Raw genomic sequence first — 14,646 nt, 5'->3', positions numbered from 1 at the left:
GGCGGGCTCGTGAGCGCGCTGCTGCCCGGACCGAGCCTGGGCCTCAGAGAGGACGAGGATAAGAGTTCAGGCGAGAGACGGGTGACCGCCCCTCAGCTCCTGAGCCGCTTCGGCGCTTCAGTTCCCGCAGCTCTGACTATTCGGACCCTCAGGGCAGAGCGCTAAGAGGCCAACTCGCTGCTCCGTGGAGCTGACGTTCAGAGGTGAGCTGAGAGGCCCCGCCCCGTGAGACTGCGTCAGTGCTGATGACGTCACGGTTACGTGACGTCAGTAGTGCTTGGGCTAACCTCTGGCCTGGGCCCCGCCGAGCCTGAGGCGCAGGGCTAGGAATTGAGACTGAGGCCTAGAAGCGTGCTGGCTCTCACAGCAAGGACTCTGTAGCCATTGCTTTCAAACCAAGCCCAGTAAGTGGTTTATAGAAGCCTCACGTAGGTAAACGTTTCTTTCTTTTCCTCATGTCTGATTTTCACCCAGTCACGCGAGTTAATTCTCGCCTCTGCGGGGGTTCTCTCAAGTTCGTGCTAACGAAAGGGCTTCCGCGCAGAGCTGGTCCTGGGCTTGGCCATGCTACCTCAGGCTTCCTTAGAAAGTTCTCAGAATGAAGGCTGCCTTAATGTAACTTCTGTTAAAGAATCTGAATTGATCCACTTCGCCATTCAGGTTAGTTACAAATTTTTCTGACATTTAAGAAATTCCATAACCCAGCTCATGTGTATGTCCCCTGCTTGAGACACTACCCACTTCTCACTTAGCTATTACTCTTTCCTTGTACATGCTTTTTTTTTTTAATACTATTTAGTTATAATCTGTTTAGTCACATAAATTTACATGTCTCTTTCCCCTATGAAGTGGTGATTTCCCTAAAGCAGAGTCTAGGGTAACCTAGACTTTACAATCTCTTCATCATGGATGGCGCAATGATGTTCCTTAGTCAAATGAGGGACTTGCTGGTTTTCATTTTGTTGGTCAAATGAGATCTGTTCTGCCATTGTTACCTTTTAATATAACATCCCATAATTTGATTTTAATGAATATATAGTGTATCTGTTGCTTGCTGTCAAGAATATAATTCAGTAAGATCAACTCTGTTAACTGTGATACAAGGCAGAATTTTATATGTTATAAAGGTAAAAAGGGAGGCAGCCGTGGTGTCTTTTTGGAGGAATCAAGGCTTCCTGGAAGACAATGTGATGGTTCTAAATGAATGAATAGAAAAGTAAGTAATCCAAAAAAAAAGTGTAGTACTAGCACCAAAACCGACAGGCAGTGAAAGACAGTTTTAAAGCTCATAAACATACTCAAGATATGTAAGAATTCCTTAGATAGTAAGGGTAACATCATAGATGAGTGGGGAAAGGAAAACTCAATTAATAGTGAAGGAGACATGATTATGGGGAAGGAAAAAAAACTTTCCCCCTGTATCCTGCAACAAAAAATAATTGCATATGTAAAAAACAAAATCATAAACAAACTAGAAAGAAATACAAATGAAAATTTAATTGATCTAGAAATAGAAGAACATAATTATGAAAGAATTGGAAGAAATTACAATTCCAGGAAGGGATTGAATTGTTTGTAAAAATTTCAAGAAAACACAGTGCCATCCTGGGGGAAAGATCTTTGTAACTGTATGTCAGGCAGAGGTCTGATGTGCTTAACATATCAAGATCTAGTCATCAGAGAAATGCAGATTATTATATTTTTCACCTACCAGATTTTGCAAAAATTTTTTTTTATGTGCTGGTAAACATGCAGGGACTCTCTTCTTATACCTTACAGATGGGAGTGTAACTTGGTGTGACCTTCCGGGAAAACATTTAGCAATATATATTAAGGTTGTGTGTTAGTCACTCAGTTGTGTCCAACTCTTTGTGACCCCATGGACTATAGCCCGCCAGGCTCCTCTGTCAATGGAATTCTTCAGGCAAGAATACTGGAGTGGGTTGCCATTTCCTTCTTCTATATATTAAGGTTAAATGAGAGTGTATGCACAGTGTCTAAAACACTAAGACAAAATAGATGCTTAATAAATACTAGTTAACACTTATTGTTACTATTGTTGCTTTTATCGTTCACAACATCTGACCTTTTAATCAGCAGAGCACCTAGAATAATACCTTGAACTTATCAAATTTAATAGTAGCCAATTATTTTACCTGCAGAAGAGTTTACTCAGAAATAGCCAGAGGAATTGCAATTCAGGTAATGGAAACTATGGTGGACCACTGGCAAGTCCAGAGGACATGGAAGGGCTTCCCTGGTGGCTTAGATACTAAAGAATTTACCTGCAATGCAGGCAGCCTGGGTTCGCTCCTTGGGACAGGAAGATCCCGTGGAGAAGTGAGTGGTTACCCACTCCAGTATTCTTGCCTGGAGAATTCCATGGACAGAGAAGCCTGGCAGGCTGTAGCCCATGGGGTCACAAAGAGTTGGGCACAACTGAGCGACTGAATTGAACTGAACTGAAGGGGCTGTCATAACTAAATAGTTCACGGGAGGAAGCAGAGAGTTCAAAGTATGGCCTGTGGAGGCTTTTCCCTGTTTGTGGTGCTACAGTCTTTGATTGACTGGGCAGTGGTTGGCCAGAAAGATGGTTTTCTTCTTCCTGCTAAACAGTAAAGTAGGCAATACCTTCGTGTGGGAAAGAGGCAGGGGTCTGTCTGTTACAGTTTGGAGCAACTGATGATGCAGACATGAGCTCTCCCTGCAGACATGTTCTGACTCCAGCTTCAGCTGAGGTTCTTTATTTCTACAAACTTAATGGATGTTTATTAATGTCTGTTTATATTTGATTGGCTGATTCTCCTTGTCTTAAAGGAATTTTGTAGGAGAAAGATACTGAATCAGTGACATGATAGGCTATTAAAGCATTGACGCTGTAAAAATACAGGTTACCTTAAAGGATCATCTGATTTAGTCTATTAGCAAGACACTTTGGACAGTAGCAATAAATGTTTGCTGTTGACGATATGCTTGCCATCTACTGCTGTGTATTAAATGACTCCGAAACTTAGTGACTTTTGTTGTTGCTGTTATTCAGTCACTGAATCGTGTTCAACTCTTTGCAATCCCATGGATTGTTGCTTCTTGACCCGCATACAGGTTTCTCAGGAGACAGGTCAGGTGGTCTGGTACTCCCAGCTCTTGAAGAATTTTTCACAGTTTGTTGTGATCCACATAGTCAAAGGCTTTAGCATAGTCAGTAAAGCAGAAGGAGATGTTATTCTGGAATTCCCTTCCTTTCTCTATGATCCAACAAATGTTGGCAATTTGCTCTCTGGTTCCTCTGCCTTTTCTCAACCCAGCTTGTACATCTGGAAGTTCTCCGTTCACACACTACTGAAGCATAGCTTGAAGGATTTTGAGCATTACCTTGCTAGCATGTGAGATGAGCGGTAGTTTGAACATTCTTTAGCATTGCCTTTCTTTGGGACTGGAATGAAAATTGACCTTTTCCAGTCCTGTGGCCACTGCTGAGTTTTCCAAATTTGCTGGCATATTGAGTGCAGCACTTTCACAGCATCATCTTTCAAGGATTTGAAATAGCCCAACTGGAATTCCATCACCTCCACTAGCTTTGTTCATAGTGATGCTTCCTAAGGCTCACTTGATTTCAGATTCCAGGATGTCTGGCTCTAGGTGAGTGATCACACCATCATGGTTATCTGGGTCATGAAGATCTTTTTTGTACAGTTCTTCTGTGTATTCTGTTCACCTCTTTTTAATATCTTCTGCTTCTGTTAGATCCATACCGTTTCTGTCCTTTATTGTGCTCATCTTTTCATGAAATGTTCCCTTGGTATCTCTAATTTTCTTGAAGAAGATCTCTAGTCTTTCCCATTTGATTGTTTTTCTCTATTTCTCTGGGTTGATCACTGAGGAAGGCTTTCTTACCTGTCCTTGCTATTTTCTGGAACTATGCATTCAAATGGGAATATCTTTCATTTTCTTCTTTGCCTTTAGCTTCTCTTCTTTTCTTAGCTATTCACACACAAAAAATAATTACAGCTAAATTTATTGAGTACCTAATAAATTCCAGGAACTCTACTAAGTGCCTTCTGTGTATTAACTCATTTAATCCTTAGAACAATGTTATATTCATTACGAAAATATTTTTAAAAGAGAGAAAACCAACGTTAATCCGCAAACCCAGAGGTTAATCACTGTTGACATTTCCGGTGAACACTGTGGTATCCTGCCTGGAGCTCAGCATACAGCTGCCAGGAATCTTGGCTGCCGATGACTCACAGTTGAGTTGTTCTCCAGAATTACCTTCTGTGAAGGCAACTGCCTCACACTAGGTTACATCCCCTCCCTGGGGACAGCCCACATCCCATGACTGGTCACCTGTAAAGGTACAAGGCACAGTACCTCAAAGATAAATAATTGCTTATTTTAAAAAAAAAAAAGGGTTCAATGTGGTCTTGATCCCTGGTGGGAGATCCTGCATGCTGCAACTAAGACCCAGTGCAGCCAAAATAAATTTTTAAAAAAGGAACAAGGGACAGTCTGAGACATCCAGCTTCAGAACTCACCTCGGAAACAACGCTGTGGCAGCTGCCCTGTGGTTCACCCTCTCCCTCTGCCCAGTCTTGCCTCCCTTGCAGGTGCTGCCTCTCAGAGTATTCTGTGCTAAACCACCTGCATGCAGATCTCTGCCTCAGAGTCGGTTTCCTGCAAAACCCAACCTCAGTCAACATTTCAGAGGATCAGTTTCAGTTTTTTAATTTTTGCATATATTTATGTTACTTTTAAAAACCTATCCAAACTTAGGTCACCCCAACAACTTTGATGTTTTCTCATCTATTGTTTTGTATGTTAACTTTTAGTTGATAACATTTTATGAATAATTTTACATGCCACAAAGTATTTCTTTATACCACAGTTTGTAACAGCTCCCCAGGATTCATGTAATACATTATACTCAGACTTACATTCTTGAATATTTTGGTGTTTCCTGGTTTTCACTGTGGCAAACCCTGTAACTTAGACCAGCATTCATCCCCAACTTCTCTCTCACTTGCCTGCCTATGGGATGGGAAAACCAAAATATTCCCATGTATTTTGTTTTCCTAACCTTGCTAGGAGTGGTGTAAATTTCAGCCTTTGAGAAGTCATCTGAAGATATCTGAAGATGAAGGGAAGTTCCAGGAAACCTTTTGCCTTCCAAATAAAATTGCACAACCAAAAATGGTATCATCTCTTCCCTGTTCTGTCTGCTTGGTAAGGAATAGGATGTCTGGGGCTGTGGTAGCCATCTTTCATCTGTGAGCAAAAAGTCAAGAAAATGAAGGGCTTCTGGCCTTAAGATCATTGAACATTTATACCAGGGGACTTCCCTTGCATTAGGGAACCAGTTCAATCCCTGGTTGAAGATCCTGCATACTGCAACTAAGACCCGATGCAGCCAAAATAAATTTTTTTAAAAAGCAACTACCTATCTCTGGATTTCTTTTTATGATGAAGGAAAAAACTGTATTTTTTCAAATGTGCTTATGTTTGGGTTTTCTGTTACTTATAGCTGAAATAATTTATAAATGTCACTATCCTTGATGTTCATGATTAGAAGTAATGCAGTGATAAACACTTGAATAGCAATGGTTTAACGTAAAAGTCAGGGAAGAAGAATCAGGATCCTTCTCTTCCGGTGTTTCTTCTTTTTGACCTTGTGCAGCTCTGTCCTTACCCATCCTGTTTTCCTTTTCTTTGGGGACCAGAAAAATAAGGCATGTAAGGCTTCCTAAAGTCTTTCAAAAGGCAATAGTAGTTAGAAAAGTAAATAGATCGTTTATAGATCATAACCATATCTCTTCAAATGGGATATTTTAGCAAAGGCAGCATGCCACTGAGTTCATAGCCACCACTACAGAATCAGCAAGAGTTTCTTTGGAGCAAGTGTTCCATAAACTGGGCTGCATTAAGTCCTGCATTAATTTTCTGTACGTGCTATGCTTAGTTGTTAGTCACGTCCAACTCTGTGACCCCATGGACTGTAGCCCGTCATGCTCCTCTGTCCACAGGGATTCTCCAGGCAAGAATACTGGAGTGGGTTGCCATGCCCTCCTCCAGCGGATCTTCCCAACCCAGGAATCAATCCCAGGTCTCCTGCATCATAGGCAGATTCTTTACCATCTGAGCCATGCTGATGCTGCTGCTGCTAAGTCGCTTCAGTCGTGTCCGACTCTGTGCGACCCCATAGATGGCAGCCCACCAGGCTCCCCCGTCCCTGGGATTCTCCAGGCAAGAACACTGGAGTGGGTTGCCATTTCCTTCTCCAATGCGTGAAAGTGAAGTCGCTCAGTCGTGTCCGACTCTTAGCGACCCCATGGACTGCAGCCTGCCAGGCTCCTCCGTCCATGGGATTTTCCAGGCAAGAGTACTGAAGTGGGTTGCCATAGCCTTCTCCATCTGAACCATGAGGAAAGCCTAATTTTCTGTATATTTGCCTGGAAGTCATTAAGATCTCTAAGGTTGGGATATTTTATCCTTGAGGATAAACAGAATCAAAGAAGATGAACTGCACTACTGCTTGAAGTGAAAGGAGCAGTGCTAAATTACAAAGCAGATGTGAAGATTGTGTTTGATTTCAGCTGTCTAGTGGCAGGCGCTTGACATTGGCAAAACCTAAATCTAGTGAGTCCACCTCCATGAGTCCCACTTACCCAGTCTCGAGGCTGTTTCTGATTTGACAGCCACAGAAACCTCAGGCTGGCTGGTTCAGGTTCAAAGCATGGGTATACTTTTACAGGTCGCAGGGAATCAGAGTATCTAAGACCTGGGGTGTCCAAGATAGAGATGCTCTAGCTCTTTCCCACTGGTGTCTTTAGGATGGAAGATGGCTCTAGATCTGGCCAGACTGCCAGCAAGTTTCTACAGACTAGACTTCCATTCATGAGCATGGACTAAAACTGGCCTGGCAGAAGCAGCAGAGTGAAAAGGCAGCCTGAGGAAATCATGTATCTAGTAAGGGGATAATATTCAGGATCTCTAAGGAACTCTTACAACTCAACAACATCAAATAGAAGCCACTTTAAAAATGGGCAAGAAGATACACATCACTGTTTAGAGAAATGCAAATCAAAATGGCTACCATTGAAAGCAAGCAAACACAAAATAACATGTTGGCGAGGATGTGGAGAAATTGGAATCCTTGTGCCCTCTTGGTAGGAACATAGACTGGTGCAGCCGCTACGGAAAACAGTGTGCTGCTTCCTCAGAAAATTAAAATAGAATCACCATGGGATCTGGTAATCCCCTTTCTAGGTGTACATCCAAGAGAACTGAAAGGCTCTCAAAGAGGCACTCACACACCTATGTTCATAACAGCATTGTTCACAACAGCCAAAAGGTGGAAGCAGCCCAGGTGTCTATAAGTAGATGAGTGATAAAGAGAATATGGTATATGCAAACAGTAGAATATTTTTCAGCCTTAAAAAGGACAGGAGAGAGGGAATCCTGTCACGTGCTACAGTATGGATTATGAGGACATTATGCTAAGTTAAATAAACCAGTTGAGAAAAGACAAATGTTCGATTCCATTTATGTAAGGTATCTAGAATAGTCAAACTTACAGAGACAGAAAGTAGAATTGCTGTAGTTGCCGGTGGCTGGGAGAGGGGAATGGGGACTTGCTGTTTAAGGAGTATAGAGTTTCAGTTTTGCAAAATGAAAGTATTCTGGAGATCGTTGCACAATAATGTGAATGTACTTAACACTTAGGAGTGGTGGAGAAAGAAAAGTAGATCAAGATCACAGGGTCCTTCAGTGCCTAAAATACATATTCACTATCTTGGTCCCTTATTTGATGACCCTTGCAAATGATATTACTCATGGCACATTGTGTATTTTTGTATTTCTTTGGTGTATTTGGTGCATGAACTAGGACCCACTCACATCGTGTTAAGCAATAGGAGATTTAATACAGGGAATCAGGAGCTTACAGAGTTACTGGAAAGGCTGAAGAGATAAAAGTGGGGCCTCCAAAAACACTCTCCGACATAAATCACAGCAGGATCCTCTATGACCCACATCCCAGAATTTTAGAAACAAAAGCAAAAATAAACAAATGGGACCTAATGAAACTTAAAAGCTTTTGCACAACAAAGGAAACTATAAGCAAGGTGAAAACACAGCCCTCAGATTGGGAGAAAATAATAGCAAATGAAGCAACAGACAAAGGATTAATCTCAAAAATATACAAGCAACTCCTCCAGCTCAACTCCAGAAAAATAAATGACCCAATCAAAAAATGGGCCAAAGAACTAAACAGACATTTCTCCAAGGAAGACATACAGATGGCAAAAAAACACATGAAAAGATGCTCAACATCACTCATTATCAGAGAAATGCAAATCAAAACCACAATGAGGTACCATTACACGCCAGTCAGGATGGCTGCTGTCCAAAAGTCTACAAGCAATAAATGCTGGAGAGGGTGTGGAGAAAAGGGAACCCTCTTACACTGTTGGTGGGAATGCAAATTAGTACAGCCACTATGGAAAACAATGTGGAGATTCCTTAAAAAGCTGGAAATAGAACTGCCATATGACCCAGCAATCCCACTTCTAGGCATTCACACTGAGGAAACCAGACCTGAAAGAGACATGTGCACCCCAATGTTCATCGCAGCACTGTTTATAATAGCCAGGACATGGAAGCAACCTAGATGCCCATCAGCAGACGAATGGATGAGGAAGCTGTGGTACATATACACCATGGAATATTACTCAGCCATTAAAAAGAATTCATTTGAATCAGTTCTAACGAGATGGATGAAACTGGAGCCCATTATACAGAGCGAAGTAAGCCAGAAAGATAAAGACCATTACAGTATACTAACACATATATATGGAATTTAGAAAGATGGTAACGATAACCTTATATGCAAAACAGAAAAAGAGACTCAGATGTATAGAACAGACTTGTGGACTGTGGGAGAAGGCGAGGGTGGGATGTTTCAAGAGAACAGCATTGAAACATGTATATCTAGGGTGAAACAGAACACCAGCCCAGGTTGGATGCATGAGACAAGTGCTCGGGCCTGGTGCACTGGGAAGACCCAGAGGGATGGGGTAGAGAGGGAGGTGGGAGGGGGGACCGGGATGGGGAATACATGTAAATCCATGGCTAATTCATTTCAGTGTATGACAAAAACCACTGCAATGTTGTAAAGTAATTAGCCTCCAACTAATAAAAATAAATGGAAAAAAATAAAAAATAAAAAAAATTAAAAAAAAAAAAAAGTGGGGCCTCCAGGAGTGCTTACTAGGACAAGACTGCTGGGCTGGTTTACCAGGCAAGAGGCGATCTCTGCTGTAGACAGAGAGATGGGGCGTCCAGGGACACCATTGGTGCTGTTGAGTTCAAAGTCTCGACGCTGTCACTGTTGTTAGGAAGCCACTGCGGTTCCTGGGACTACTTCTCAGCACACACGAAGTTAGTACCTAAACTAGTTAGTAAAGCCCAACGTGTTCACAGCTGAGTTTACTGGCAGAAACAAAGCAGGTGGCTCCAGCCTTTGATCCATCTTCCAAGTGCTTCTAATTGGCAGAAGCAGAACCCTAACTGCACGGAGATGTGGGACGTGTGGTTTTTATCCTTCTTTAACATTTGCAGAGTGCTGAAGAATTGATGCTTTCGAACAATGGGACTGGAGAAAACTCTTGAAAGTCCCTTGGACAGCAAGGAGATCAAACCAGTCAATCCTAAAGGAAATCAACCCTGAATATTCAATAGAAGGGCTGCTGCTGAAGCTGAAGCTGGAATACTTTGGCCACCTGATATGAAGAGCCAACTCAATGGAAAAGATCCTTATGCTGGGAAAGATTGAAAGCAAAAGAGGGTGACAGAGGATAAGATGGTTAGATGGCATCACCGATTCAATGGACATAAACTCGGGCAAACTCCGGGAGATGGTGAGGGACGGGGGAGCCTGGTGTGCTGCAGTCCATGGGGTTGCAAACAGTTGGACATGACCTGGTGACTGAATAACAACAACAGTGACACCTGCAGTCTCAGAAACACTAGAGGACTTCCCTGGTGGTCCGGTGGTTAGGAATCTGCCTCGTAATGAAGGGGACTGGGGTTTGATCCCTGGTTGGGGAACTAAGATCCCACATGCCACAGAGAAGCTACTGAGCCCACGTGCTCTGGAGCTCGATTGTCACAACTAGAGTCTGTGCACCTCAACAAAAGATGCTGCGTGACACAACTGAGACCCGAGCCAGCCAAACAAATATTAAAAAGAGAAGAAATACTAGAGGTTTGGCATAAATGCTGAGAGCCAGTTCAGAGCAACCACCACAACTATATTGTGGCTTTAGGCTCCTTCTCGTCTTTGGCCAGTTCCTTATTCCTTTCCTTGAGAAATCTCTGACACCCCCTTCTCTACCTCCACCCTTAATGGAATGCCCTTTGTGAGCTTCCCTAGGTCTTAGTTCTAGCTGTATGACCTATGTAGTTCTCTATATCATCATAGCCCGGTTTCTTCCGGGCTTCCCTGGTAGCTCAGCTGGTAAAGAATCCGCCTGCAATGCAGGAGACCCCTGTTTGATTCCTGGGTCGGGAAGATCTGCTGCAGAAGGGATAGGCTACCCACTCCAGTATTCTGGCCTGGAGAATTCCATGGACTATCCGTGGGGTCGCAAAGAGTCAGACATGACTGAGCGACTTTCACTTTATTCCTCCACCAAACTATAAACACCTTAAAAGTAGAAACTTGGTGTATTATTTGTTAAGAATAATAAGTACTTCCTGTATTATAACATCCCAAATAGCGTTTCTTTTCCTATTTTCTTTGCTCCAACTTTTGTGTGCTGATATCTGTATGGTAAAAGCAAAAAAAGGTAACTTTCTGGCTTTTTGGCAGAGCAAAGAGTAGTTCCACCAATACTCTCTATGTATGTATCCTTATTTGACTCTCTGTGTACCTATATAGGTACAACTATACTCCAGTAAAGTGAAAGTCGCTCAGTCTTGTCTGACTCTTTGCAACCCCATGGACTATACAGTCCTTGAAATTCTCCAGGCCAGAATCCTGGAGTGGATAGCCTTTCCCTTCTCCAGGGGATCTTCTCAACCCAGGGATTGAACCCGGGTCTCCCACATTGCAGGTGAGTTCTTTACCAGCTAAGCCACAAGGGAAGCCCCATATTTCAATAAAAATTAATTTTAAAAAATACTTGAAGTTCTAAAATTCCAGAACTCTATGAATAAATTCTACTTTGTTTTTCATTCAACAATTATTACTTCTGTATAGTGGAACTTTCTTTACCCTCTGAAGTCTAAGCTTCTGTGGGATTTCAATTTTGTTTCCTCACATCTTCCATGATACCTAGTCCAGTGTCCTGCATAGTACAAAACAGGCTCTTAAGAGATAAGAAATAAATACATAGATGGAGATCTTTCCAAGGGGAAATATTCATCAAGTTTTCTCCTCTTTACTGTTATATGTTACTTTCTTTTGGGGGTGACATTCAAATGTAATTTGAGTATGCCTCTGAGAAATCAGTCCTCAACATTTTTGTAAGTGTTTCTGTAGTCAGAGCTGAGATTCTTTTCCTTAGAGCAGGGCTGTGTTCACTGCCCAATTGTCTATTCCTGTGACTGAATGTAAAGGTTTCTTTTATGAAAATTGTGCTACATGCATATAAAATACTCTTGGCCTGTGGATAATGCCAGATACAGTACAGAGTTTTCTATAGGGAACCAGTTTTTATTCTGCTCCCTGTCACTTACACAGGGCAGTCATAAAATCACAAGATCATTCAACAGTTTTTCTCAATCTTGGAGGAATCACTTCTTTAGGAAATGAAGTTTAAAAAGAAAAAAAAAAGGAAATTAAATTCTCTCTAAACATATAAATGACATATGGACAAGGCATAATGTTTCTGAAACTTTGACTTACGTTAGTCTCAAGAAAATAAGTTACCATGAATGCAGATTAAACAAAGCCCAAAAGCATGTGAAAGGGAAAGAAAACAAGTACCTTTTTAAAAAATAATTATATTTAGCTGCTATTTTACATTATGGCTCCCCTGATGGCTCAGATGGTAAAGAATCTGCCTGCAAAGCAGGAGACCTGAGTTCAATCCCTGGGTCAGGAAAATCCCCTAGAGAAGGGAATGGCAATCCACTCCAGTATTCTTGCCTGGAGGATATCATGGACAGAGGAGCCTGGTAGGCTAAGTCCATGGGTTCACAGAGAGACACAGCTGAGTGAGTTTCACTTTGATATTACATTCTAGGGGAACAGCAAAACTCACCTCTGGGGTAAATGGAGATTCTATTTGAGGAGAGGAAAAAAAAAAAAAGACCAGCCTTTGGGATTGTGAGCTAGTCTCTATGGGGACGATTTGACAGTGAAAATTTTTAATGCTTTGTTTGGAGTAATAAAATTACAGTGATTTGAACCTGTGAAGGAGAAGGAAATCTGGGCAAAATGGCAGCAGGCAGGACCTGAGAAGAAAATACAGTGATAAATTCCCTGTGTTGAAAGTGACCATGGAACTTTTGGATACTTATATTTTCTGTCCTGTGCTTGTGAAAGTGAAAGTGAAAAGTCGCTCAGTCACGTCCGACTCTTTGCGACCCCATGGACTGTAGCCCACCAGGCTCCTCCATCCATGGGATTTTCTAGGCAAGAATACTAGAGTGGGTTGCCATTTCCTGTGCTTAGAGTATACTAATTCCTCTTGTAATTCCCAGACCTTCAGTAAGTCTTTTATAAACAACCACTTGTACAGAATGGTTCTTCGGGAATAAATGGGGCGGGGGGGGGGGGGGGCAGTGGTGACGACTAGGATGAAGTGGGGCAAAGAGGTAATAGCAGCCACTAAAAAGGAGAAATTTAGAGGTCAAGAATTCCTTCTTAACCTTGGGGTAACCTTGGGGAATCATCACCTATGTATTAAAAGGGCCAGGTAAACCTAGAGGCCTGGGACCCTTGAGGTCATTCGACGCTACACATGAAAGGCTAAAGCCTGATCCCCAGCCCCCCCAGATTGTGCGGGATCAGCATGGATGGGCTGAGTGCTCTTTAAGGACTTGAATACAGAGAATTCATAGAGAAAATTGGAGACTGATATTAAGAACCATTCATCTCACTGAAGAAACTGCATATTTAGAAAAAAGAGCAAGAAAAACTGCATATTTAGAAACCATAACAACAAAACAGAACTCTGTAACCTGTTCGCATGTGGATCTGCGCCTCCTTAGCAACTGTCACCATGGAAGCAAGGCAGTCTGACGGGGTGCCTTCTTAGCACAGTACATACAAAGGGGAGAGAGAACAGCTCATCATGCACTGCCCTATACTTTCCTTATTTATCTGTGTTGGTCCTGTACCTCCGACTATTAGCCTCCGACACTTCTCCTCCTAACAGCGTCAAGCACAGTGCTAAGAATATATTAGGCACTAAAACACATATACTGATTGACTGAACTGAATAAATTATATTTCTGCTGTGTCTTCCTTTCTAAGCTATAGAGAGAGTCACCCAACCGAAATTTGATTTTAAAAATGACTCCTGGGAATTCCCTGGCAGTCCAGTGGTTAGGACTCTGCACCACTGCCAGCAGCATTGTGTGTGTGTGGGGGGGGGGGGGGGGGGGACAGGTTCAGCCCCTGATTGGGGAATTAAGATCCTGTAAGTCTTACAACAATCTTCCCACCCCGAAAAAAAAAGGGGGGGGAAAAAACCTCTTATATTTATCTAGAGGATCAAAACTAGGCCATTTTCCTAATTGGACTGCCCCGACGTGCATTTCGGATTGGAGGGGGTGAAAGGACAAAGATTAGGTCCTCTAAGGCTCTTTATCTTATTAGAAGACTAACATGTGAGTAGTAGATAGATGAGTAAGTTAATTCACTTGCATCAGTAAGGCTGTTCAAGGCCCAGAGGCTTTTTGTGAAGACTTGCAGTGCTGTTTTCTGCTTGGATGGCAAAGACAAGGTTGGCAGTGGTTCCTGAGTGAGTAATGGCAGGCCTGGGTTCAAGCCCAGAGGACAGGGAGTTCCCCAGATTTGAACTTCAAACTGAGAAAGCTTTTTGGGCACCTTACATTCAATGAACACTCAGCCTGGGAAGCCTTCTTATTATAACGCTTTGAGTGAATGATACTCTTTTAGTGTAGCCTTTTCCCTAATATATTCTTAACATTTCATTTTAATTTGTCATCTGTATAATTGCCCTGCATGTCAGTAACTTTCATTTCTACTCTTAATGTTTTGTTATTTCATATTTCTTTTTTAAAGTATTTAAATGTAGACATAGCCTCTTTGTTTTAATAGCCAGGGTGGGGGGGTGCCTAAATTTGCCACTTTTAAATCTGGGTTCCTGTAGTTTCAACAGATTCTTAGCATGTGCCACCTCCAGCTTACAGATTGATATTCCAGTCATGTTTGAGGCTGAAAACAGCTGCAAGAATTTGTCCTTAGAATTCTTCAGCAGTTGCTTCCAGTTGATAAAAGTCCAAATTTGGCTGGTTGGTGGATCAGCTACTGGGATGTGATTACCGTCATGATATCACCCCATTGGGACAAACCAAATGGGACCAGCCTCTCATGGAACAGGCTGCGGAGGTCACCATTGCCAGAGAGGAACAGGTTAAATCCTTCCAAACCTGCTAAGGAATTTGACCTAGTTT

At 42.3% G+C, this 14,646-nt stretch overlaps 1 protein-coding gene across 2 annotated transcripts in view; it reads left to right on the top strand.

Annotated features, from left to right (window-relative positions):
• Positions 1 to 51: 51 nt before the first annotated feature.
• The window catches only part of XPOT (exportin for tRNA), a 159,386-nt gene continuing 144,791 nt past the window's right edge, over positions 52 to 14,646 (top strand). Inside the window, exon 1 of one of the 2 annotated variants that reach the window (XM_020882828.2) lies at positions 52 to 203. The gene's annotated coding sequence lies outside the window, so the exon portion shown is untranslated. The remainder of the gene's footprint in view (positions 204 to 14,646) is intronic. The other variant, XM_070454657.1, reaches the window with a different exon arrangement.

This window comes from Odocoileus virginianus, chromosome 24 (assembly GCF_023699985.2).
Source record: "Odocoileus virginianus isolate 20LAN1187 ecotype Illinois chromosome 24, Ovbor_1.2, whole genome shotgun sequence".
NCBI lineage: Eukaryota > Metazoa > Chordata > Mammalia > Artiodactyla > Cervidae > Odocoileus > Odocoileus virginianus.
Note: the sequence above shows the minus strand (reverse complement) of the source record. Positions and strands in the feature narration are given on the sequence as shown.